Below are 22,588 nucleotides of genomic sequence, written 5' to 3'. Positions count from 1 at the left end.
TTTACAGCAAATTATTTTAAAATCCCGAAACAAAATGGCGGCATAACTCACCAACAATATTTTTATAAATACTTTTACAAGTTCTTGTACTGTTTTCCTTGGTCTTTCGTTCTTCCCCTGACACTGGATTTGATCCAGGAAAACCTGTGTCAGCTTTTTTCCTCTTACCCTGTGGTAAAATGCACGTGATTCTGGGGTTCAGGGATAACTATGGCAAAGGGGTGCTTCCTCCAGTGCCACTGAGGTCAACAAAATACCTTAGTTGGAACAAATATGATTTTTTTAATCATCATCTCACATATCTCAGCAAATTCCTTTTCTTTTACAGTCTTCTTTTTCTGCAGAACATTTTGGAAGCAACTGTTTTGCTCTGCTAAACAGCAGAAACGGATGCACAGAGGAGAACTTCTGATTAAGTTTCAAGTTCTGGCCTCTTTCTCTTTCATTTTTGTGAAACTTGCAGAAATTTTCAATACCTCTGTCAAATTGAGTTACATCTAGACAATCAATTCAAAGTTACAGGGTTAGTTGGGGACAGTCAGAAAATTCATCATTACATAAACCAAAGAAACCAGGATAAAAATAGCCATGTATTGTTACAGAAGTCAACCCCCAGTGCATGGTAGGATCAAGCAGAGCCTCAATTATGTATGCTAAGAGTCTGCCTGTATGAGACCTATTTTGTGACTACTTCATGGTGAACAATTGTCAGAATAATCGAGAAAACCAGGATGACTGCTAAGGGGGAAAAGACTGGTGTCACCTTTATTTTTATTCGTTTTGGAAACTTCCTTTTGAAAACAGTAAGACTGTTATGGTGTTCAAGCTCAGCAGTGTAATTCTTTATGGCAGGTTGTCTTCCTTAAATAAACAAGCTATAAGCTAACAGTTGCAGATGTTAAAAAAAATAAATTACACAAATCACACCTTATAAAAATAGTACAATGAGTGAAAAACAAATCTGCCCCATCCTGAAATGAATGACATGAATTTTAGAGTCTAAGCATTGATGTCACAAAGACAATGAATTAAAATGATGTTAGGTCATTTGTACTCAAATGAATCGCCATGGAACACATTGCCTGGGGAAAGAGCTACCCATTCAGACCGTCTTCTACCCTCTGTGCTGTATAGAGACCCAAACTAAATTACAGTGCTGTAATCATGACTTGTACAATGATTCTGTGCCAGTCCCAGCCTGCTTATTCTGCTAGTCTGACAGGAGTCTGAGTGATTTCTTCACCATGCCAGTAGGCTAGAATATGTATGTGAAATGCTTGGGGCAGTGTAAATACTGGAGTAACTTAATTTCTTTGCCTGTGTCCTGGGTTCAGCAGTAGCAGTCATTTTTCTCGTTCTTAGTAGCTGGTGCCATGCTGTGTTTTTGACTTTCAGCCTGGAACAGCGCTGATGACACTGATGTTTTTAGTTGCTGCTCAGTAATGTTTACTCTGACCAAGGACTTTCTGAGTCTCATGCTCTGCAAGGGAGGAGGGGAAGCCGGGAGGAACCAGATACAGGATACCTGACCCAAACTAGCCAAAGAGGCATCCATACCACAGCACATCATGCCCACTATATAAACTGGGGGCAGTTACCCAGAACGGCTGATCACTGCTCCGGTCAGGCTGGGTATTGGTCAGCGGGTGGTGAGCGGTTGTATTCTCATCCCTTGTTATTTCCCTTATCATTATTATCATTGGTGGTAGCAGTAGTGGTTTGTGTTATACCTTAGTTACTGGACTGTTCTTAACCCGTGGGAGTTACATTCTTTTGATTCTCCTCATCCCTCCAGGAGTGGGGGGGAGGAAGAGGGGGGGAGTGGGAGAGCAAGCTGTGTGGCTGGGTTTAAACAACGGCCTGCTATATGGAACCTATGCACTGTCCTCAGAGCTTTCTACACAGTACAGCAGGGCTGACCATGCTTAGAATGATGATAGGCAGGGAACTGGTACATAAGAACAGAGACAGCTTTTCCGGCGCTAAAATAAGGTCTTGGTCACTGTCATTGTTGTGCCAGTTCAGCTAACAGGTAAGTAGGGTTTCCACCACTTTGATGGATAGGGCTGCATACCTTCTGCAACTTGGCCAGAGATGCTGGGTAAATGGTATTGGTTTCAGTCTGCAGTTTTCTGCCTTTTTTCCCCCAGTTCTGTAATCTAAGTGGAGACGGAGGAGTAACAAGAGAGCAGGGCCCCATTCTTCTGTGCTGTAGTAGAGAAGCCTTGTGCCAGTGAGATCGGAGATTTTAACCAATTTAACTTTGGATTTGCCTAACTTTTGCCTGGGTAGTAATATAGATATAAGATATTGTAACTACAGTATGCTATCAAAACATAACCTCTAAGCAGGAAAACTCTGTTTTAAAGGAATCTATGTCTTGCAAAATAAACTGTTTCGGGGATAAAAAAAGAAGATGTAAACTTCAATTTTAGCTGGAAGTACAGCAGCAAATTTAGTGGAGGTATCGAGACAGTTACTGTCCCAGTACTGCCACTGAGTGGTAGAAAGCACATGATATGAGTAGGGTGATGGTAGTGTTGGTAGGAGGTGGCTGTGTGTCCATACTGGAGTTGTATTTGGCCCTGAAAACGACATGTATGGTTTTGAAATAGACCTCTAAGCAGCTGTTAGATTGAAAAATAGGCCTCTGACAAATATCTGCCTTACTTAAAATTAAAAATTGTTGGATTTATAGCTACTAAAAAATTCTTGCCTTGAGACACTGGCACACTGTCTTAGCCTCTGTATGCATATGCATACAATTCGTGTTACTTTTTTATTTATGCAAGTTTCTGCCTATCTTCATGGTTTTGTCTTGCAGCATTTGAGATTTATTGATGCTACAAAACATTTGTAAGCCTTTCCTTAAGCTTTGCAGTCTTTCAGGGCTGGTTACTGGCCAAAGGAGGAAATAGGAATTTAGACATTGTTTAGGCTAGCTGTCAACACCCAGAAGGGCTACCTGGAGTTAGCTCGGCTAAGGGAACGGAGTTCTTGTAACTGTGTCAAGTTTTAGTTTTGGGGTTGGGTGAAGTCTGCATGCTGACAGCGTGGGAACAGCAGATAAAAGTTTACAGGCTTTTCAGTTTCCCATGGATCTAAAGGCTTTGGTTAACCTCAATTCCCTGGATCGGTTGTTTTGTTTTAGTACTGCCCTTGAGAAAACTCCTCTCCAGAGGCACAGCCCGGCGTTTGGCCTGTGTGAAGCAATACGCCACGCTCGGATTACTCTGGCCCCAAAGCAGACAGACCCCTTGCCCCAGGACGGGGCTCGCCGGCGGGCGGGTGGGACTGAGGCCCGTGGGGCAGCTCGGGGGAAAGCACGCTCATGTCGTCCAGCCCGCAGCGACAAGCCCATCCAGAGCCCGCCGAGCCCCGGCCCCCGCGGTAGGCGGGATCGGCAGGACAGGGCGGAGCGGAGCGGCGGGGCTGGAGCTGGCGCTGGTGCTGCTCTGGCCGAGCGGAGAGGACAGCAGCCGCCGCTCCCGCAGCGAATTTTCGCCGCCGCCTGGCAGGGGGGGGTCCGTGCGCCGGGGGGCCCGTGCGCCGAGAGGCCGCCATGCCGCTCGCCCCCCGCCCTGCAGGTGCGCGCCGCGGGCAGGCCCCCTCCTTTTCCTGTTTACGCCGTGCCGGGGGGCGGGGCGGGGGTAGGCAGGCAAGAGGCGGGCGGGGCTGCTCGGACATTGAGTGAGGAGGGGTGGCGGGGCTGGACCGGAGCGGGTCGGGTCGGGCCGGGCGTGGAGCCCTGGGGGGCGGCGGGCTGAGGCTAGCGCCGTCGGTACTGCGGTGCGGGAGGGGCAGCTTGCTTGCCCGTTTATTTACCGAGCCGGCCTGGCGGAGCTTCGCGGGAGGTGAGGGGGGGCTGTGACCGGCCCGGCTACGGTGACCGGCCCGGTCGTGGTGCCTGCGGTGCAGGTCTGGGTTTTGCCTCTGCTGCTGCCTTTAACCAGCCGGTACAGCCGAGGGGGCTGCTTTGTTGGCTTTCACGGCTCCAAACCTCATTTATTTCCTCCCTCCCCAGATCTTGGATGATTCACTGGAATGTTCCAGGCTTGCTATATATTAATTTATAGTCTCAGGTTGTCATGATTAAGAAGTGCTGCCGGGTGCCGAAGGTGTGTTGGTAACTCTTTTAGGTTTTTTTTTTTTTATTTTTATTTTTGTCTTTAATCTGTGCAACTGACTGTGTATCTCATCATACCCTGCTTCGGAGTTGTTTTTTGGCTGGAGTGGCTTACCTGTGTGTGGGTGATATGTGTGCAATGTTATGGTGCTAAAGGATGCAGTAACTGCTTGTCCTCTAGGTGATGAAATAAGGTGATGAACACTTGGACTCAGTAACAGGCTTTTACTGTGTTTACTTTACGTGCCACAATTATTGTTCTCCCACTAAGTAGTCATGCATTTCTTGTATTAATGCATAGTGATGGACTTTTAAGATAGGTAGGTGCCCATTAGTCGATTATGGTTTGCCTCAAATGCTGTGACCCAGAATAAGGGCCTGTGTTTGGATGATAGCTAAAATGCATATTGGTGAACTCTCCCAGCATATTGTGTCAGCAAGTGTTTATATAGCACGGAAGTCGTATTTTGCTCATAGTGTTCTTCTGAATATGTATGTATGCACATGCAGACTTAAGAAAATTAATGGAGTAGGCGATAGAAAATGCTAAGAGACGTATGCATGTATACTTTCTGAATGAAAATTATCAGGAATATAGGTCTTTATATGTAATTCATCGTTAAAAATTTATAAGTCCTGGTGCATTTTGTGCTGCTTTCTGTTTTATGCTTTTATTGGAAAATGTTCATAAACATACATGAAGTATCCTAAGACTCTAAACAGGCAAGTAATGTTGGCTCTGAGAAGAGTTATATTGAAACTGATGGGACTACATGTAGACAAAATCCTGTCTGATGGCTTTCCATGTTTTTTTCCTTTATTTTTTTCCAGAATGGATCAAGGTCTTGGGTCTCAAAGGGAATTCTGTGCTTCAATTAAATTCAGTACCTTTTTTTTTTGTTGTTGTGTGTTATGCTTTGAAGAAAGAAATGCTTCTAGAAAACCTGATTCAGACAAAATCAGTTGTGAGGCCCAGTCTCTGCATCTTGATCCTCGCATTTGCCCACAGGTGGCCACACTCCCATTTGGTCACATGGCAAAATGATAAGTCATTCCCTTTGGAGTCGAAGTGACTTAGAATTGATTGGAAGAGTCCTTGTCTGGTTGTGTAAGAACGTGGCTTTGTTCCTTTGTGTATCCGTGCTTCTGGAAGAAGAGATTAAAACCAGCTGGGGGTTGGCTTTAGTAAATACGTGACTAGCTTATGGTCTCGAATGAAGTGGGCAGCTTGCAAATCTCTTGCAGGGTTAGGGAAAAAGCCCCTCTAGTCAAATAGAGGTGAATTCATTGGAATGTGATTTGGGTTGGAGAAGACATTTCTTCAGGAAGGTTGTTAATGAAACTGAGAGTCCTATGGATGGGTACTGCAGCCAGAGTGGCTCCCTGCAGTCCCCCAGCTCTGTGCATGTTTCAGAGGTGGAAAGTTTGTGTCAGATCATGCTGCAGAAGCTTGCACAAAGAAGTTGCTGCTCCAGGCAGCTGGTGATGTTCGTTAATTATAATTATGATGGAAATGAGGGCCAAAGGGACTTAATTTCTCTTTGCTTTCCAGTAGGCATTGAAAAAAAGCTGTAACATAACCAGTGTTAAGAAAAATTCCTGTCTGGCGCTTGGCTTGTGCCCTCTATCTCGGCAGGTGCCCTATACAGCAGCCGGAAGTTGTGGCCTGTGGGGTGAATCTAGTGTTATCACCCAAGAACCAGCAGATTGACAAATTTCTTCCTCCTCAGTAAGTGATCAATAAACCAAAAAGGTCTAAAGCTTTATGGGAGCAGCTGTTGTTTTAGTGAGGTGTCTGCTCAGTAGTATAGATATTGACAGTGAGGATGGCCACCTGCCATGGAGTTGGTGGTTTCTCAGTCCCTGCTGTGAAGGAGCTGGGCCTTGGGATTTGTGCCCTTGTGGAGGAAAATGAGCAAGTCACGCTGCGCTGTGAGTTTGTCCTGGGGGGTTGAGATTGCTTTCCCAAAAAGAGGAAACATAATGTGCTGCAGTTGAGGAGGGAGGTCAGCATTAAGAGTGCTCGCTTTTGTCCAGGAAGAAAAGCAGGGTAGGAGATTTAGTTTTCAGATTTATTTTTTTATTTATTTTAAATGTGTCTGTTTTTCTTATTACCATGTTATTTATCCCTTGCTGGTGTGCTGGACTCATGAAACAGGGAGGTAGTGACAAAATTCACAGCAAAATAGAGGGATTATATTCCCACCACAAACATAGTGTTTCTAATTGCTGCATTAAATACATATACAGGAGTATTTTTCTTCTCCCTTTTCTTTGCACACCCTTTTGATTGTAGGTGGAAAGCTGTCCTTTGTTCTTGATCAAAATGTCAGGTGGGTGTGAGTGGTTCTACTGCTGCTGGAAGGTGTTTGGTATGAGCTGTTTGTTCAGTTTTGGGGTACGTAGCATGTTGCAGCAGGGCAGGGGACTGTGGTTATGTATCTCCAGTTTCTTCTCTGCTGGCCTACAAGGACAGGGTGCAGGCAGGCTTTGTGGGGTCTGCTGGTATTTTCCAGTGGGTAGCAGTGCAGAAGGGCGAGTTCCTCCAGGTGCACCTGTGCTGCTCCCAGGCTCGGACCAATCGTGTAGAAATAGTACCAGTATTTCAGCTTGGTACCCTATCACATCTTAATGACTTACTGTACTTACCTGAGACTTAATGACTTGTCATGGAATCACAGTTTGTCCTTTAGGGAGACTTCTGACTTAGATGTGAAGGTCTCAATGGATAGAGTACTCATCATAATCTTAACAAGCCTTTCTCATTGTTTATCTTGTTTTCAAGATACTATTGTGCTTTTAGTTGCATGGCTCAAATGCCATGTGTAATGTGGCCTTGTCAGCTAGATGAAGCTCTTCCCTGCTTACTTGGTCCCCTGTAGAGCTCATTTGTTGTAATTAAGCAGTAGGTCACCTCTTTGATATGTTACCTGTAGATCCCACTGAAGTGTCACTTTTTTCCTTTGTTGTGGTTACTCTGCATGTTTTACAGGTTTGGGGTTTTTGTGGTTTTTTTTTTCAACATTCTTTTTGAAATGCATGTTCTATGACTACCCTTCATATTTAAGTAATGGTAATATCAACCTGGATTACAGAAACAGCATCCAAGCTGAGCAGGGAAGTTCTACAGGCAAGATTTGCATTTACTTTTTTGTTACAGTGTCAGATTAGGATTGTTTTGTTTCATTCTGTGTTCAGTTAGCAGCACTTAGAAGCCTTTTATTAATAACTACCAATTTTTAGAAAGGAAATTTTCTTACAGTAGTCTAACCCATTAGTGACTGATTTTGGGATATTCTTATAGTGCTTCTATAGAGAGGAGAGCTATTTTCTGGAAACCTAAGACTCCTGGGCAGACAAAGAGCTGTCCCATTGCACCAGTTAGAGGAAATCGCAGCTTTTGTTTTACACAAGTCATGGTGAGAGCTACTGCTTTCATGAACTGGGCCTTATCTGAAGAAAAGGTAATTTATTCTCTGACTCATTTTTCAAGTAAATGTAACCTTTCCTAACAGTGATCTCTCTTATCTGCTGCTACTCCTGTCTGTGTTTTTCTGCTTTCTGCCCCACATGCCATCTGTTTTACTTTTCTTTTTTCTTTTTAAATACTCTAAGCTAATGGAGCACGTAGAAAAGAAGTATGAATGTTTATGAAACATCACCACCACCTTTCATTCTAAGAGGAAGAGGTATCGATGACTTCCTACCAGGTCAGGTGATGCTGTGATTGCAGAAACTAATTGGGATCTGCTTAGATTGCTGCTTCGAGGGGATGCTACAAGGAACAACTCTGTATCACCAGTGGCTCAGCAGTGCTTGCATGCTGTGTCAGTAGTCACTGTGCACAAATAACACAGTAGTAGGTAGCACTAGTCTGTTGCTGCAGTTAACTGTCCTGTGATTGGGTAATGCCCCATTCTAGTGCCAAGGGCTTTATTTTACCATCAGCTTAAGAAATAGTATTTCTAGCATGCTTTTTAAGTAGCTGTAATGATGCCAAAGACCAGGGCATTTCTGATAAAGCTGGGTATAAGACTGTATGCAGGTTCTGTTAGCTGTAACAAGCCCAGCAAAGCTATGTTGGTCAGAGAATGGTTTGAGTTTTTCCTTCATGCTTTCTCACAAAGGTTCTAATAATTCAGAGAAGCATTAGAGTATAATAATTTTACACATTAAGATTATTTAGATTATGATATTTAGAATAAGTATTAAACCCAAAATTTTCACTTGTAATATATAAGCAGCACTTTACTTACGTACTTTTTTTTCCTCTTTTTTTTTTTTCCCCCATCCTGGCTGTTTATCACACAGTGAAGTTACTGAAGACTGATGGCTAAAGGTCAGAAGTGTGACAGCCCATGGCATAAAATCCAATTAGTTATATCAGTCCCAAAAGCTGAAATACAGGTGTTACACAGTAGATCAGTACTGTGGTGACATCCTGGTGACTATGAGTGGAGACTGAAGGAGATAAAACTTTGACTCTTTCTTTCTTAGGGCACAGTATGCTAAAGTGTCCAGGTATGTGGTGAAAGATTGACTTTGCCTGCTATAAGCCAGTCACTTGTGCAGATATGGCTGAAATGATTAACAGCTATTCAACAGCTGATGAGCATGATAGTCCTCTTGCCACTCAGGTATGTGGGGTTAAGTAGCAAGCAGTCCAGGTAGTCATCAGAGGGGTTAGGAGATGAAATGAGAACTACAAAGGAATGACAGGGGTGGCTTTCAGACAGTGTGGTGAGTTGTTCTCCACGTGCTGAAGTATCAGCTAAAGAAACTTAATTTGATTTTCAACTAATTTGTTTCATGGTTTGGGGTTGGTTTGTAGTTTGTGTTTGGTTGTTGTTGGTTTTTTTTTTTTTCAGTGTATGCTGATGAGCTGTGTTGTGTAGGTATGCCTTGCTAGTTGTGAGTAGATGGTGGGAGATGGCTGGCAACAGCACATCACTGGACAGAGGCTAGGCACACGCTTGCCATGACAACTACATCTGTGTCCTGCTACAGTCATTCTTACAGGATAGCAGGTAAAATCTCCTGTGTTGGCCTAGTGCCATGTGGTTACTCACTGGTGCACACTGGTTTTCTTATATACGGGAATTCTGGATTTCTTAAAATTGAGCCCTGCTGCTAACTGATTGCTCAGTGGATACATTTTTAGGTGGGTTATTTGTTTTGAAAATTGGATTTCCCTTTGTAATGCATCATTTCTGTTAGTACAAGTAACATGTTGGTTGTCATGAAAAGAGATTGAATTGGAGATTAGTTTTTCTTTTCTCCTCCACTGTTGACACTGTACACTTGGTCCTATTGTGTGAGTAGTAAATGTCAGTGTTTTGTCAACTAGTTGTGTCCTTTTCTGATCCCTGCTCTGGTAGTTCCCAGTCCCAGGCTGAGCCTGGCAGGTAACAGGCTGGTTTTATGGGACTAGAGACTGATCTTGAGACCAAAATGGTACAGCAAGTATGAGAAGTCTAGAATCTTCTACAGGAAGGGTGGGAAGAGCGAGTAACATGAACTCCAGGAAACAGTCAGACCTTATGCAGTGTTGTGTGTTGGTGCGTTCTCCTGGACTCTACAGATGGCAAGCTGTGGAAAAAACACTGCACCCAGAAGAGTGGTTCCCAACCCTTCTGGTCAAATGAGTGTGCTTCAGATTAAGCTTGTGAGAAAAGCAAGGAAGGTGCATTCCCTTCCTTGTTTTCCTTCTGGGAAGGAAGTGCAGACTCGGGCCTGGTAGGGCATGGGCATGCTGCTCCTTGTGGAATGAGGTCCCACTCTGCTAAGAGTGGGCCATGACTGAAGAATGCCATGGGCAGGCTGTGCAAGTGCCAGCAGAAAGCTGAGGATGTTTGCAAAAGAAGAGCTGAAGGGGCCACTCCAAACCTGATTTTAGGTGCTTTTAAAGAAATGTGCATTTCTTAGTACTTGGTAACTGTAATGTGTTCATTTTGCCACATGGGCCAGTGTAGGATTTTGGATGTAGGGGCTTCAAGTTACAAAATGTATTTCTTGGGCAAAATTATTGTCGTATCTCAGTAACTGATAACGGGTCTTTAAAAGCCTCTCTTTTGGCTGTATTTTTTGTTCGGTTTTGTTCTTTTAGTATCTAGAAACTTCATAAACAATCAAACTTCCGTGGATGTCACTGAAATCAGGACTTCAGTACTGAGTACAGTTTTCAATTCTCAACTGCTTTCCTGTCAGCATTATATTGCCTTTAAAATAAAAGTTTTACCTTGTACTGTGTTTTAAGTTTTGATTTCTTCTTCATACTGCATACTATTTTTTGTGAATTCTGTGATGAAAAAGCTGTGGATGATTATTTTCTCACTGAAAGGGTCTAGGATGACAGTGTACTTGGTTATAAACTGGTATTTATCTGGCCTTGGAACATATCTTTCTTCTTGCTTCTCTTCCCTTTTTTAACTCTACCTAAGTCCATCAAGCAGATAGCTCAGAAAAGCAACTTTGACCTGTGGAAGCTAGTGCCAGGTATTACCTGTTAAATTAGGTTAGCCCAGCCATGTGTTTGAGATTGAAAGTGTGCATTTTAACCCACATCTTGTAATATGCTTTCCACGGGTAATGCATCCGTCCTTTTAAACTGCAAATCACTAATGCACCCAGATGGGGTAGGTGTAAGCTGCTTTTCCTGTTTTCTTAAAGGTGTAGGTCTCTATTCAGTTTGGACAGATTTCCAGAGCAACTGTGAAAAGGTCGCAATTGCTTTCTACTAAATTTCAACACCAAAAGTGGAAACACTACAGCCCCTCGAAAAAAAAGGAGACTTCAACATGGACTAGAAAAAAAAACCCAAACTTGGCTGGTTTCAACTTGAGGAAGGACAAAGCAATTACTGTGATGTAGCTGTAAAGAAATGAAGACATGGTTTTGTTTGAAACATGTTGGGCGATCTGAAACACTTGCCATTACCCGTGATGACAGGCGTTAACTTGTGGTGAATGGAAAGTTAGCAGCTTTCATCTTTGGACCCCAGTTCTGCCAATGTGTGCTTAGGTGTTACGAGCATAACAAGTTAAGTGTATTGTCCCTCTGAATGTACTTGGTACATGAGTAGAGAGCTCAGTGATGTTGCAGTACCTGGTGATGTGGCTGAGATGGCTTCCATGAGAATACAGCACTAGAGGAATGTAAGCTATTTGTAAAATTAGGTCAAATTTTGTGAGCGGATTTTTGTTGTTGTGTTTTTGCTTGTTTCTTGGGGTTGTTCCCTCCCTCCCTGGGGAAAAAAAGAAGAATCTACCTTTGGAAATGCTGAGTTACTGTATCAGTGCTGTCAAGTGTAAGACGTCTGAATTTCAGCTTCAAGATCTGCCTATTTTGTTCAACACTAGCACTTCGGTTCAGTAATAATGTTTAAAAAACTTGTGTAATCTGAAAATAAAATATACACTGCTATTGTTTTACCAGAAAATTTTTGCACTTTTTTTTTTAATGCAGCAGCACTGAACCTTAACTCAAGAATATATATTTATTTTTGTTCTTTTTTTTTGAAACCAAGTTAAGCAAATAAAGTTCAGATCAAATATGCTGAAAAAAGGAGAGCATATAGCTGTTTTGTGTGAATCATTCCATCATTCCGTCTTTTCTGCATACACAGAAATAGATTGCTGACTTTATTTACCTGAATAACTTGGAGCAGACACTTAGCTGTGCACAAATGGTTAGAACACAGAAAAATAGAGAACTTATTTTTCTGTTTCTGGAAAGAAGCAAGCAGCTATTCAGAGAGGCTAATTAGGTAGGTAAATGTAGATGGTATATAGCAAAGGGAATTCTGTTTGAGAGGGGAGGTTTTGATTTGTATATAGTGCAGGGTAACTCAGTACAAGGGCACAAACTTCATGTAGTGTTGTACAGCAATCTGGAGATGGAGGAAGAGAAAACAGTAAGATAATAAAGATTTTGATGATGTTCTAGGGAGCAAGTGAACTAAATCATTCTGTGAATTAAATCATTCTCAGTTACACAATACCTAAAGGAATTTTGCAAGGAAGAAGGAAATAATTAGAAACATCGCTTCTCTTGCATAGTCTGAAGCCTGTTTTAGTGGGTAGAGGATACAATTTTCAGTCATTGTAATTTTAATGCCACAAATGCTGCCAGCATCTGAGCACCTGTGAAACTGTCTGTGCTGGTATGATACGAGGTGACACTTAACAGACTCTACATGCAATAAATGTTGCAGGTTAAGGAACTGACAAACAGTGGAGGTTTCCAGCATTGATTTTTGTACCTTACAAACTTGCAGTATTTTCTGTTACAATTAAACTGTTCAGTATGTTACCTAATGTACAGTGTATGCAATGTGACACAGTGATAGTTGCTATGGTAACCTGGCATTTTGGTTCTGTTAACAGTATTACAGCTAGGAAAACATTTGCATTGCATTACTGTGAGACTCCTTTCTACCCCCAGTCCTTGGCTGCTTTGCTTCTCAGTTGGGAAGTAGGTGACAGAGAAAATGGCCTGGAATTTGCATGACTCAGGGTCGATTGAGAAGGGGATGTTGAGCTGAAACTCAAAAATCATAATTTTACCTTCAAGAAGCTCTTGAGTTGCTTTGTGAATTGAGGAAGTATTTAAATGTTAATCTCTCACACTGTAGTGCCAGTGGGCTGTTAATTTGAGGGGCTTTTTGAAAAAAACTGAAAACAATGGGTATATGCTAAAGAAAAATTTCCAGTAATTTTCACAGCATGGTTATGAATACTGTTGGAAATGTCCTTGACCTGTGACCAGTGACTAGAACTTCCTATTAGATTTATGGGATTATTTATATTTTATCACTTTCTTGCTGCCTGGTCTTTGTCTGTAAAGCATTGAGAACATGTTAACCAAGTCTCACGAAGTACAGTGAGGATATTTACAAATATAAACCTAACTTTATGATGAAGCATTCTGGGACCTAAACTAATTTTAAGTAGAAGGTGATTTAGGGTACCTGTGATTTATGGTACAAGTATTTGTGCCGGGTATCAAGCTGTGTCTTTGTGATTTAAGTGACTTCAAATATCTAACTCTTTCTGCTCTACCTCTATTTACCATTGGTATTAATGCCTTTATTGGGTTGGTGAGAAAAGAGCTGAGAGGTGAGAGAGCAAGTTTGCTGGGAAACCGAGAACATGCATTTGTGTTTTGTGGTCTGTTTCTCATCTCATGAACACTGGCTGTAGGTCCCAGCAGCACTCATGTTTCAAAGTGTGTGGTTGCTGAGGCCCACTGGACAAAGTTGCTGCTCAAGGAGTTCAATCAGTGGTTGTCTGCCCAAGCCTTCTGCTGCAGGTCTGCCTTTGGGGGTGGAATAGGGTGTGCCTGAAGTTCAGCTGTGTGCAGCAGAGCCTGCTGGAAGTGGATTTGAGCTGGCATGGCAGCATATAAACTGAACCACAGATACAGAGCAGTTTCTGCTGACTCTCATGCAGGTAATTTATATCGTAATTTTGGGTTCAGGAGTGGTAGCAAACTGCTGAAGCAGGTGAAAGGGAGAAAGGCAAAAGGCAGCTTACAACTGGCAGTTTCTTGTTGCATGGACCTATTTTAACAGTCAGAGATTGGTGAGCAAAAGCCCAGTTTCTTTGGCTTTGCACTTTGGCTGGCCAAAGGACATTGCTGTGCGTCTGTCTGCAGTGGTGCTGTTGTTTCACCAGTGCAAATCCTGCTTGAGCCCTGTGTAAGCTAATTCATAGAAGTAACTCTTATGTATAGCCAGGCCTGGGATATGTGACACTGGATCCAATGGCCCTTAACATCATGCTGCGTATGGAACATAGGTCAGTTCTTTTGGTTGCTCACCTGGCATGGAGGTGGCATGAGGCAGTAAGCCAATTTTGTTTGTTACTTGACTTGCTCTTATAATCCATTGCTGCATAGGAGTGGTGAGGATGGAGTGACTTTTAATTCAATGCTTCTGTCCCTTTGATTGGTTCAGAGAGGGGAACCTGAGGAGGTCTTGGTCATGTCCTTTAGAAACCTGGGAGAGAGCCCGTATCTCATTGGCTCTGGGGGTGATGTGTTTATCTGTATGCATATGTTTTGACCTTGTCAAACCAGATGTGCAGGCTTTCTTTTAAATGTTTTTAAACAGATCATGAAACTAGCAGTTGTTAATGAGCAAGAGACATGCTGGTGTTAATTGCCAGATCATCAAGGTAGGGCAAAGGGGATTGTCTAAATGGTAGTTCATTTGTTGAATGTTCATCAGTTTTTGTTTTTAGAAAAAGGGCAAGTACTTGGTGTTTTAGTTGAACACTGTTAAGCACCCATACAAAAGTCCTTTGTGTGTCTGCCTGCCTGCTCCAGTGAGAAGTAAGAGAACAGTGACATCTATCTTACCCTTTCTGGGGTATGGTAAACTGCATCCTCGTCTTGTTCTGTGGTGGTAGAACTGCAGTGCTGTACATTAATTTAGGATCTGACTCAGAAATGCAATGTAAACTGTGATCAAAATGCCTTAGTATGTGGTGTAAGCACAGACTTGATTTTATTCACCAGGTGTCCGCCACGGGCAGGGACGCCTCACCCTAGACCATGTCAGCCAAGGCTCTGTCCAGCCTGGCCTTGAACACTGCCAAGAATGAAGCATTTACCACTTCTTTGTGCAAGCCATTCCAGTGCCTCACCACTCTCACAGTAAAGAACTTCTTCCTTACATCTAACCTGAGCTACATCTGTTGAAGTTTGAACCCATTACCCCTTGTCCTATCACTACAGTCCCTGATGAAGAGTCCCCCTCCAGCATCCTTGTAGGCCCCCTTTAGATACTGGGAGGCTTCTACAAGGTCTCCACGCAGCCTTCTCTTCTCCAGGCTGAACAGCCCCAACTTTCTCAGCCTGTCTTCATATGGGAGGTGCTCCAGCCTCCTTGTCATCCTCTTGGCCCTCCTCTGGACTTGCTTCAACAGCTTCATGTCCTTTTTATATTGAGGACACCAGAACTGCACGCAGTACTTCAAGTGGGATCTCACGAAAATACCAATGAACTGGAACCAGCACCCTGCAAATTCTTAGGTGTTCCTCTTATTTACATGTATGAGGTTTTCATATTTCAGTGGCTACAAAATTAATTCTGTTTATCTAAATGCTTATGTTTTTCTGCTGCCTTGTACCTACTGTTACAGTATTTGGTTGGCAAAAGCCAGTGTTTCCTGTCAAGAGTCCATGAAGATGCAGGGTTTGGTATTCAAACTCTTCATGTTATGCACAGTGTGAGCATTGAAAGTCTGGGGGGGTTCAGAAGAATTGGGCTTGACGCTTAATTGAACTGGGGTGGACTGAAGCAGGGATACAAGAAAATGAAGGTATTAATCACTTTAAAGCTTCTGCAGCAATGTTCTTGTTGACTTAAAAATGAAAATCTTCCTGAGTGGCCTGATTTCAAACAGCACCGCACTTCTACATTTGCTATGGCATAGCTCTCTACCTGTTAATGCACACACTGTGTTCCAAAACCAGTGTCTGTCTAGCAACTGCAGCTGAGTTACGCAGTAAAATACATTTTTCCTTACGGAAAATGCATCTGATGATGTTTAGCTGCCAGTGAGGGAAGTTTAAATCTGGATGTTTTTTCTTTCTCTTGACAACCCTCACTGGTGGTGTGGGATTTCTGGTAACAGTGTTGCTTCCACTTAGGCTGTGTGAAATGTGGCAGCCTGTGTTAGTGCGTAAAAGTCTTGTCCAAAGAAAGGTAGAAATAATTTGTCTGGGGAGTCCATTGGAGTTGAATCAAGTTTTATTATTGTTGTTCTGTTTCTGAATCAGGAATGTTTCTGTTACATTGGTACCCATTTATTTTATTTAAACTTTGTTCTTGTTAACAGGCTGTTGCAGATGCAGTTGGTGAATGAAAGGTGATCTAAGCTTGGCCTGTTCTTGCTGCATTAGTAGGGAGCGAAAATGCTTGGACTGTTAGCTTACTTCACCTCTGCAGTGGGGATGATAACCTCCTAAAGATTGCACCCAGTTCCTCAAGAGCAGTGGTGTTTGTTTCCTTTGCCTGTCTTACCTCTAGATCTTATCTTCACTGCCCTTGAGAGTCCACAGGGTACAGTAGCCACATCGAATCTCCCCTTCTTTCCATTTGGAGATAGAGAAATTGTGATACTGTTCTGTGCTTAATCTGAGCAAATACAAATTTATTTTCAGTCTCTTAATTCTTGCATTTAATTAACTGGGGATTTTAAGAGTGTGTCCTTGTTACAGGAAACACAACAGGCTTAATACTTTAAAGGTCAGTGGAGTTGTGTGCATAAATAAGGGTCATTTACCTAAGCAAGGCTCGAGTCATCAGCCTCAACTTCACCAAGGTGGAGAAGCAATTCTAGGTTAGTTTAGCACTCTTCAGTCATGTATAATGGACTGGAACTTCTTTATAGAGCTTCTTAGAGTTTTAGAATTAACATTACACTTTATGTGCTCATTGTAATGTAGCTATGTGATTGTATAAAAATAATTCCATACTTATATTAAAATAATTTTAGAATAAACAGGTTTTTTGTCCATTCTAATTAAACTAACCATTCTAATTAAACTAACAATGTAATTAGTCTATGCTGTGTTTCATTGGCTTGTGCTAGTGCTTTCCTGAAAGCTTCCAGTCTAAAAGCTTTAAGTATCATTTTTAGCTAGGTTACTCTGAAGAAAAGGCTAAAACTATTGTAACTTAATCTCCTCTTTGCTGGATGTGCATTTCCGTTACCTTTCATCTTGAGATGCTGTAGTGTTTATTCTGAAACTTACCTTTACTATTACACTGTATGGAATACACTAACAGCATATAAAAAACGTAAAACCCAGCCTAGTGAGTGCCTCAGTTAGTGAGGCAGTAATGAAATGCCGCAAAGTTTAGCATTTCTCGTGAGGTGTTCATGTGCTTTGCTCTTCCTGTTTTTAAAAATGGTGTGTCTCTTGAAATGAATGCAAGAGTTGATATTAGTTTTTTGGTTTGTGAAGCTTAATCATATGCATTTGTACGCCCCAGTAGCCAGTTATAACATGTCTCCTCTTACATGTTAACCTGTTTCTCTTGCCTTGTGCTTAAAGCTGTTGTGTGTGACCTCGTGCTGCAACCTTGTGTTTTTATCTATTTGCATCTCTGTAGTGCCCTGGAAACTGCTTTGGGCTCACCAGAGGCACAGACAGCAACCCTCAAGGGTTCAGTTTCAGATCTAATACACTGAAAATGCTTCCCATCTATCTGTGATTTATTCTACAATTTTATTCTGCCAGCTTGATAGACATTTTTAGTATTGCTCATGAAGTACTACATACATATATTTCATTTTTTGGTCCTAATATTGACTTCGTGTAATCCTTGTCATCTCTCATTGCGCATTCTTTTTAGGGGTCAGAATTGGCCCATGTACCCAGAAGGCTTTTTATCCATAAGAAGACCCTGTTGCGGAGTTGCAGATTTAAGTAGAATCATTAGTAATGCTTCATGTCTGAGAATGACCGTTAGCAACATTTGAATGTTCCTATTACAGCAGGTGATAGTAAGGAAGCATGCAGTACTATGAGCAGATGCATGCAGTGTTTGACTGTAGTCTCCAGGGCAGAGGTAAAAGAGAGAGGCAAAAATAAAAATCCTAATGTATGTGATACTGCACCAGAGAGCTGTGTGGTGTGCCTGAGCAGCATGCTGTTCCCCCAGCACAGTGGGATGTCTCCCTGTTACATCCTTAGTGTGACCATGTCCGCTTGGTTGTCTCACTGGGAGTCTTCTGCCTTAATCTGCTCTCTTCCTAACTGTGGAAGATTAGTGCTTAGGCCTCTCTTGCCTTCCTTAACTGCTCTTCACAGTATGATCGCTGCCACCTTTGCTTACCTTGTAGATCCCCTGCTAAGGTACAGGATGCTTACTCTTGACTTGGTTTGCCTAAAGTCAGTTCATTGCTTTTTTACGTACTTGCTGAAGGAGTTGAGAGAGCCATTTAAACCTAGACCCTCAGAGGAGTTACGCTTTTTATTATCATTCGTGGCTCTGAGCTTTAATTTTTATGCATATGCCTGCAAAGCCAGACAGAGGTGAGATTGTGCTACTGGTCCCCAAAGTTTCATTTTGAATTTTATACAGAAAGCAGTCAAAAGTTTCCTTTTTTTTCTCATTGCTGCTGAGATTAAAGCTAGTGGGAGGATACTTTCACATGTTGCTCTTCTGCTCTCATTTGAGTGTGTGGGGATACTTCATATAGTTCAGTTGCAGGGCATTACAGCATCTTCCTGCCTCATGAAAGGTTGAGAGATACTGACTCTACAGGGCTGTGAAAATATATTTGGAGAATTGCATGATCTTGTGGGTTTTTTTTTTGTTTTTTTGTTTTTGTTTTTTCTGTATATCTTTCCAGGACTTGCAGTGGGTACAGATGGCCAGAGACAAGCTATCAAGTCCACTGAATGTTCTAAAAATAATCATACTTCATTGGCTTCTGTGTTGCTAGTGCTGTTGTTCATGTGCACGGTTTTGGAAAGTAATGCTCACAATTGCAGGATTGGTAGTTGATGCTTTATTTTGCTGGGTGCTTAGCCCTAAGCGTGGCAAGCAGGTCCTTTTGTTGTCTCATGAAAATGTAAATTGCCTTGTTACTTGCAGTTAAAGTATATTATTCTTCATGCCTGAGAAGGGAGGAAAAAGAGAGAAAGTATAATAAAAATACAGTAAATTTATCAAAGTCTTCAGAGGACTTAGGCTGTTCTGTTCACATATTTATTTATTTTTAATGTTCCCCTTGAAAGCCCTGTTCCCTTCCCCTTTGTTTATCCTCACACATAAAGCATCTTCCTCTTCTGCTGTTTTGAACGTACCATGACAGGAGGCTGCTGTCCTGCAGAGTTGGCTGAAAGCAGCATTTCTAGAGGTCTTGGGAGAGTGGTGGGACTTGCAGTGCACTTGCCATAGTCAGGAGTTCAGTCTGTTCCTTTTTTTTGCTTGTTCATTACAAATTCCCAGTAACATCCCCAAAACTCCCTGGCAGCTAAACCTAACCAGACAAAGCAGGTATCCAAAAATATGCTAGTATAAATGAAAAAATCCAGAGTGGTAGGACTAACAACAAAAAAACACAGTGTATTTTTATGTATTTTATTCTTCATAAAATTTTTGGGTGCTGACATAGGCTATATTTGGAGAGTGGCAAATTTTTAACAGGCTCCTTAAATGCCTTGTTTGTCTATCAGGAATATCTTTCCTCTTGAAATTGCTGAATAAAAGAATTAGTACTACTGTTGACATGCAATTTAAGCTTTTCACTGTTTGTTTCTGTTTTGGGGTAGAAAGGGTAAAACTGAGCCTGAAAATCAGCTTTGTCTAAACCATGACATCATCATTTGAGTTTGGACTGTACTCATATGAGTAAGATGTCTGTCTCTCAGCATATAAATATCCCCCAAATATGTGCATTTTTAATAGTCTGCCTGATTCAGTCTTTGTCTCTACCAGAAAGGAGCTACCAGGAAACCAAGATTAATTTTAATGATGTATGCTTAATAACATTATAAGGAGTTAATAAAGAATACCTGGGATTTCTTTCTTGGGAGATATCAAAGGACAGGTAGGGGGAAGGTGTGGAGTAGGTTTGCTTTTTTTTGATGTAACTTTAAAACATCAGTGACAACCTGTAAAGTAAATGTGGGGTTTGTACTGTTACTTGTTACAGCTTAAAGAACTAAAAATTGGCAGCGACCTTTCAGAAATACTAGGTTTCAGTAGCAGTTCCTGCATGTTATGCTGTGATCCTCCTAGCTCTCAGGCTTTATTTTGGTTTTCCTCCTCAAAGCCAACTGGTACATGCAAAATGCCCAACAACAGAAGTGAACTCAGAGGTTATGAAGTCGGCACTCCTAATCAGTTTGCTTTTCCTAGTACTGTATTTTCAAAGTATGATTTTCAGACTTAAATATGGCTTCCAAGAGTGCCACCTTTGTTTCTTCTATGAAGGGGAGCTACATAAGTTTTTTAAGTCAGCAGAGTGGGACCTGATGTTAAATTATTTTGTTATGAAAATTTTCATTAATCGGTGACTGGATATGAGATCCCTGTGCTTTTTTTTTATGGGCAAAAGGAAAAAAAACAAGCCACCTGAATGCCTTTGTTACTCCTGATCCATGGATAACATTCCAATATTCTGAATGCCCACCTGTTCTGAATATATATATATTTTTTTTTTCTTTAGAGTTCTTGATTTATTCCCTCTCACTATGTGAAAGGACTTGGAATGGCTTTTAGTCGGTGTAGGAAGAGCAGGCTCCATACCCCACATTGTCATTGCTAGCTTTGTTTATCACTGATGAAAGCAAACAGAAAACCTGAGTAGGGCCCTCCTGGTTTGGCACTGGCACCTCCTGCAGCATCTGTGTTTAGGTCTAGGGTTAAGCCCTATCTCCTCTCTCTTCGTGCCCCTCTTTACAGAAGCAGGGAGCAGCTGCTCTTGCACTGGGCAGGACAGGGCTATGAGCAGGCACGTTTCTGTTCTCCTGGCTCCCTGCTAATAGTACTTCCTTTATCTGCCCCCTCCATGCTGGAGCAGGGATGTTTTTCCCCTGGGTGGGATTGATAGATCATGGAAGAGGATGAATGGAATAACTATTCTGCTGACTCTTGCATGGGGTGAGGCCTTGAGGACACATCTCACTTCCCTCCATTCATCCTAGCTGATCATATTTCAGTGAAGTGAGAGGGGCTCTCCCTACTTCCCTCTTCTTGTTCCCATAGGTCCTGCTGTTCTGGTGATCATGGGTTTAATACTATCTTGATGCTGTGTGGTTATTTAATAGTTCTTAGAGTCAGTGTGAAGCGCAGCTCTGGCCTGTTGTGCCTGTGTGCACGCACCAGTAAGTGTCATGAAGGCAAAGGGGAAAGACTGGTTCCTCTTTCACGGAACCTTTTGTACTTTGCTGTAGAAGTTTTAGTTGTCTGCTTTGAAAGTTTTCTTGTAACACTAAATCCAGTGCTCACAAAGCCACTAGTTTTGATTCTCCGAAGATGTAACGATATGCCCCGGCAGGGAAGATAAGAATGCACTGAAATTATCAGGAAATACGCGATCTCTTCATGCAGACCAGCCATCTGGGCAGGACAGTTCATTTTGATGTTGCTTTTACATTGCTGTTATGTAGTTTTTTGTGTCTGGCTGAAGACTGCCACATGTGTTAGTTTGAAGAGATAAAACAGTGTTTCCTTTATAAAGCCAAAGAAGTCATAGGCAAATTTGCCATATAAAGTGACCATTACTGTAAGACTCTACCTGATGCCTAAGGATCAGAGAGATTAGATTCTTTTTGATGTGCTGGATCTATTAAAAATTAATGAGTAATAAAAAGTGCATTTTGAAGCAATGGACTTTAATTGCTGTGGACCAGTGCTTTCTAAGTATGGAGAGAAAGTTATGGCAGGTATTTCTTACAGAATCTTGGTAATTGTACCTTGGGCTTTTCAAGTAGATAAGTCTGATTTTGCTACATTCTCTCTTTTGTTGACATTTACCAGTTTGTAGCTTACAGTCTTTTAATACGAGGGGAAAATAATGGGAACTGATTAGGTCCCAGAGGAATTTTTCTTCTTTAGCTATGAATCATAATTTATGTGGCTTCTATTTGTTTGTATACAGCCCATTAAGCTGAAATGTTTAGTAGTAACTTTGATTTGATCTTTAATCTGAAATACTGATAAAGAATTCTTAAGAAGTTAACTTACTTTGTGCATGTGCAAAGCTGTCAGGGTAACTTGAATGTGTGTTGGAGAAGGGGAAAAGGATAAAACAGCTTGGCAGGAATTTTGGAGAGCAACTGATGTGACATGTCATTAGTTGCTGTAACTACCAGGCAGTTCTGAAATTCCCAACTCTTGGTTTCTAGGTGCCTCAGTATGGCATTCTGCAAAGAGCTGGTGATTTCCATGTCAAAAGGCAGTGGTACCAATCTCCTTTTTAATTTTTTATTAACACACACCCCCCCACCCCCCTCAGCCTTCTCGGAAAACCTTCCCTAGTTGTGCGTATCTCGAGGTGACTGCAGTTTGTATGGAGAGAAGGAGGTCCATTGTGTTTCTCCCTGTATACTTGTTTATATGTTCACAACATACAAACTTATGTATAAGTTCACAATGATACAACCTGTGTAAAGAGCATAAATTGCTCTTTTTTTCCCTCTACATTGTTTTTTAAAACTTCCTTCTTCCTCACATTTTTACAGAATTTTTGTAAAGTGAACATTATGTGTCTTTCTGGTTATACTGTTTGTACTGGATATTTCCAAAGCTTCTCTTGATCTTCCTGTTTCTAAAACATATGAAACCAGGAAGATGTTTTGGTATAAACTATTTAACAGCTTGGGAAATACTTTCATCTTTCCAGGCAGCTTGCTACTACCTTTTGGGTTACCTGCTTTGCTGTCTCTCTCTTCCTCTGCTGGAGAAACTGGCCTAAGTGAATTTATTGGGGTTTA

At 41.8% G+C, this 22,588-nt stretch overlaps 1 protein-coding gene across 7 annotated transcripts in view; it reads left to right on the top strand.

Annotated features, from left to right (window-relative positions):
- Positions 1–3,531: 3,531 nt before the first annotated feature.
- NCOA7 (nuclear receptor coactivator 7) overlaps positions 3,532–22,588 on the top strand; it is an 83,524-nt gene continuing 64,467 nt past the window's right edge. For 3 of the 7 annotated variants that reach the window (XM_062632378.1, XM_062632377.1, XM_062632372.1), the window contains exon 1: positions 3,919–4,118. The gene's annotated coding sequence lies outside the window, so the exon portion shown is untranslated. Of the gene's footprint in view, positions 3,588–3,758; positions 3,855–3,918; positions 4,119–22,588 lie in introns of those variants that run through there. The other 4 variants (XM_062632373.1, XM_062632374.1, XM_062632375.1 and 1 more) reach the window with 4 other exon arrangements.

Source organism: Pezoporus occidentalis, unplaced genomic scaffold (genome assembly GCF_034315485.1).
Source record: "Pezoporus occidentalis ecotype Australia unplaced genomic scaffold, CSIRO_AGI_Poc_V1 ctg39, whole genome shotgun sequence".
Lineage (NCBI taxonomy): Eukaryota > Metazoa > Chordata > Aves > Psittaciformes > Psittacidae > Pezoporus > Pezoporus occidentalis.
Note: the sequence above shows the minus strand (reverse complement) of the source record. Positions and strands in the feature narration are given on the sequence as shown.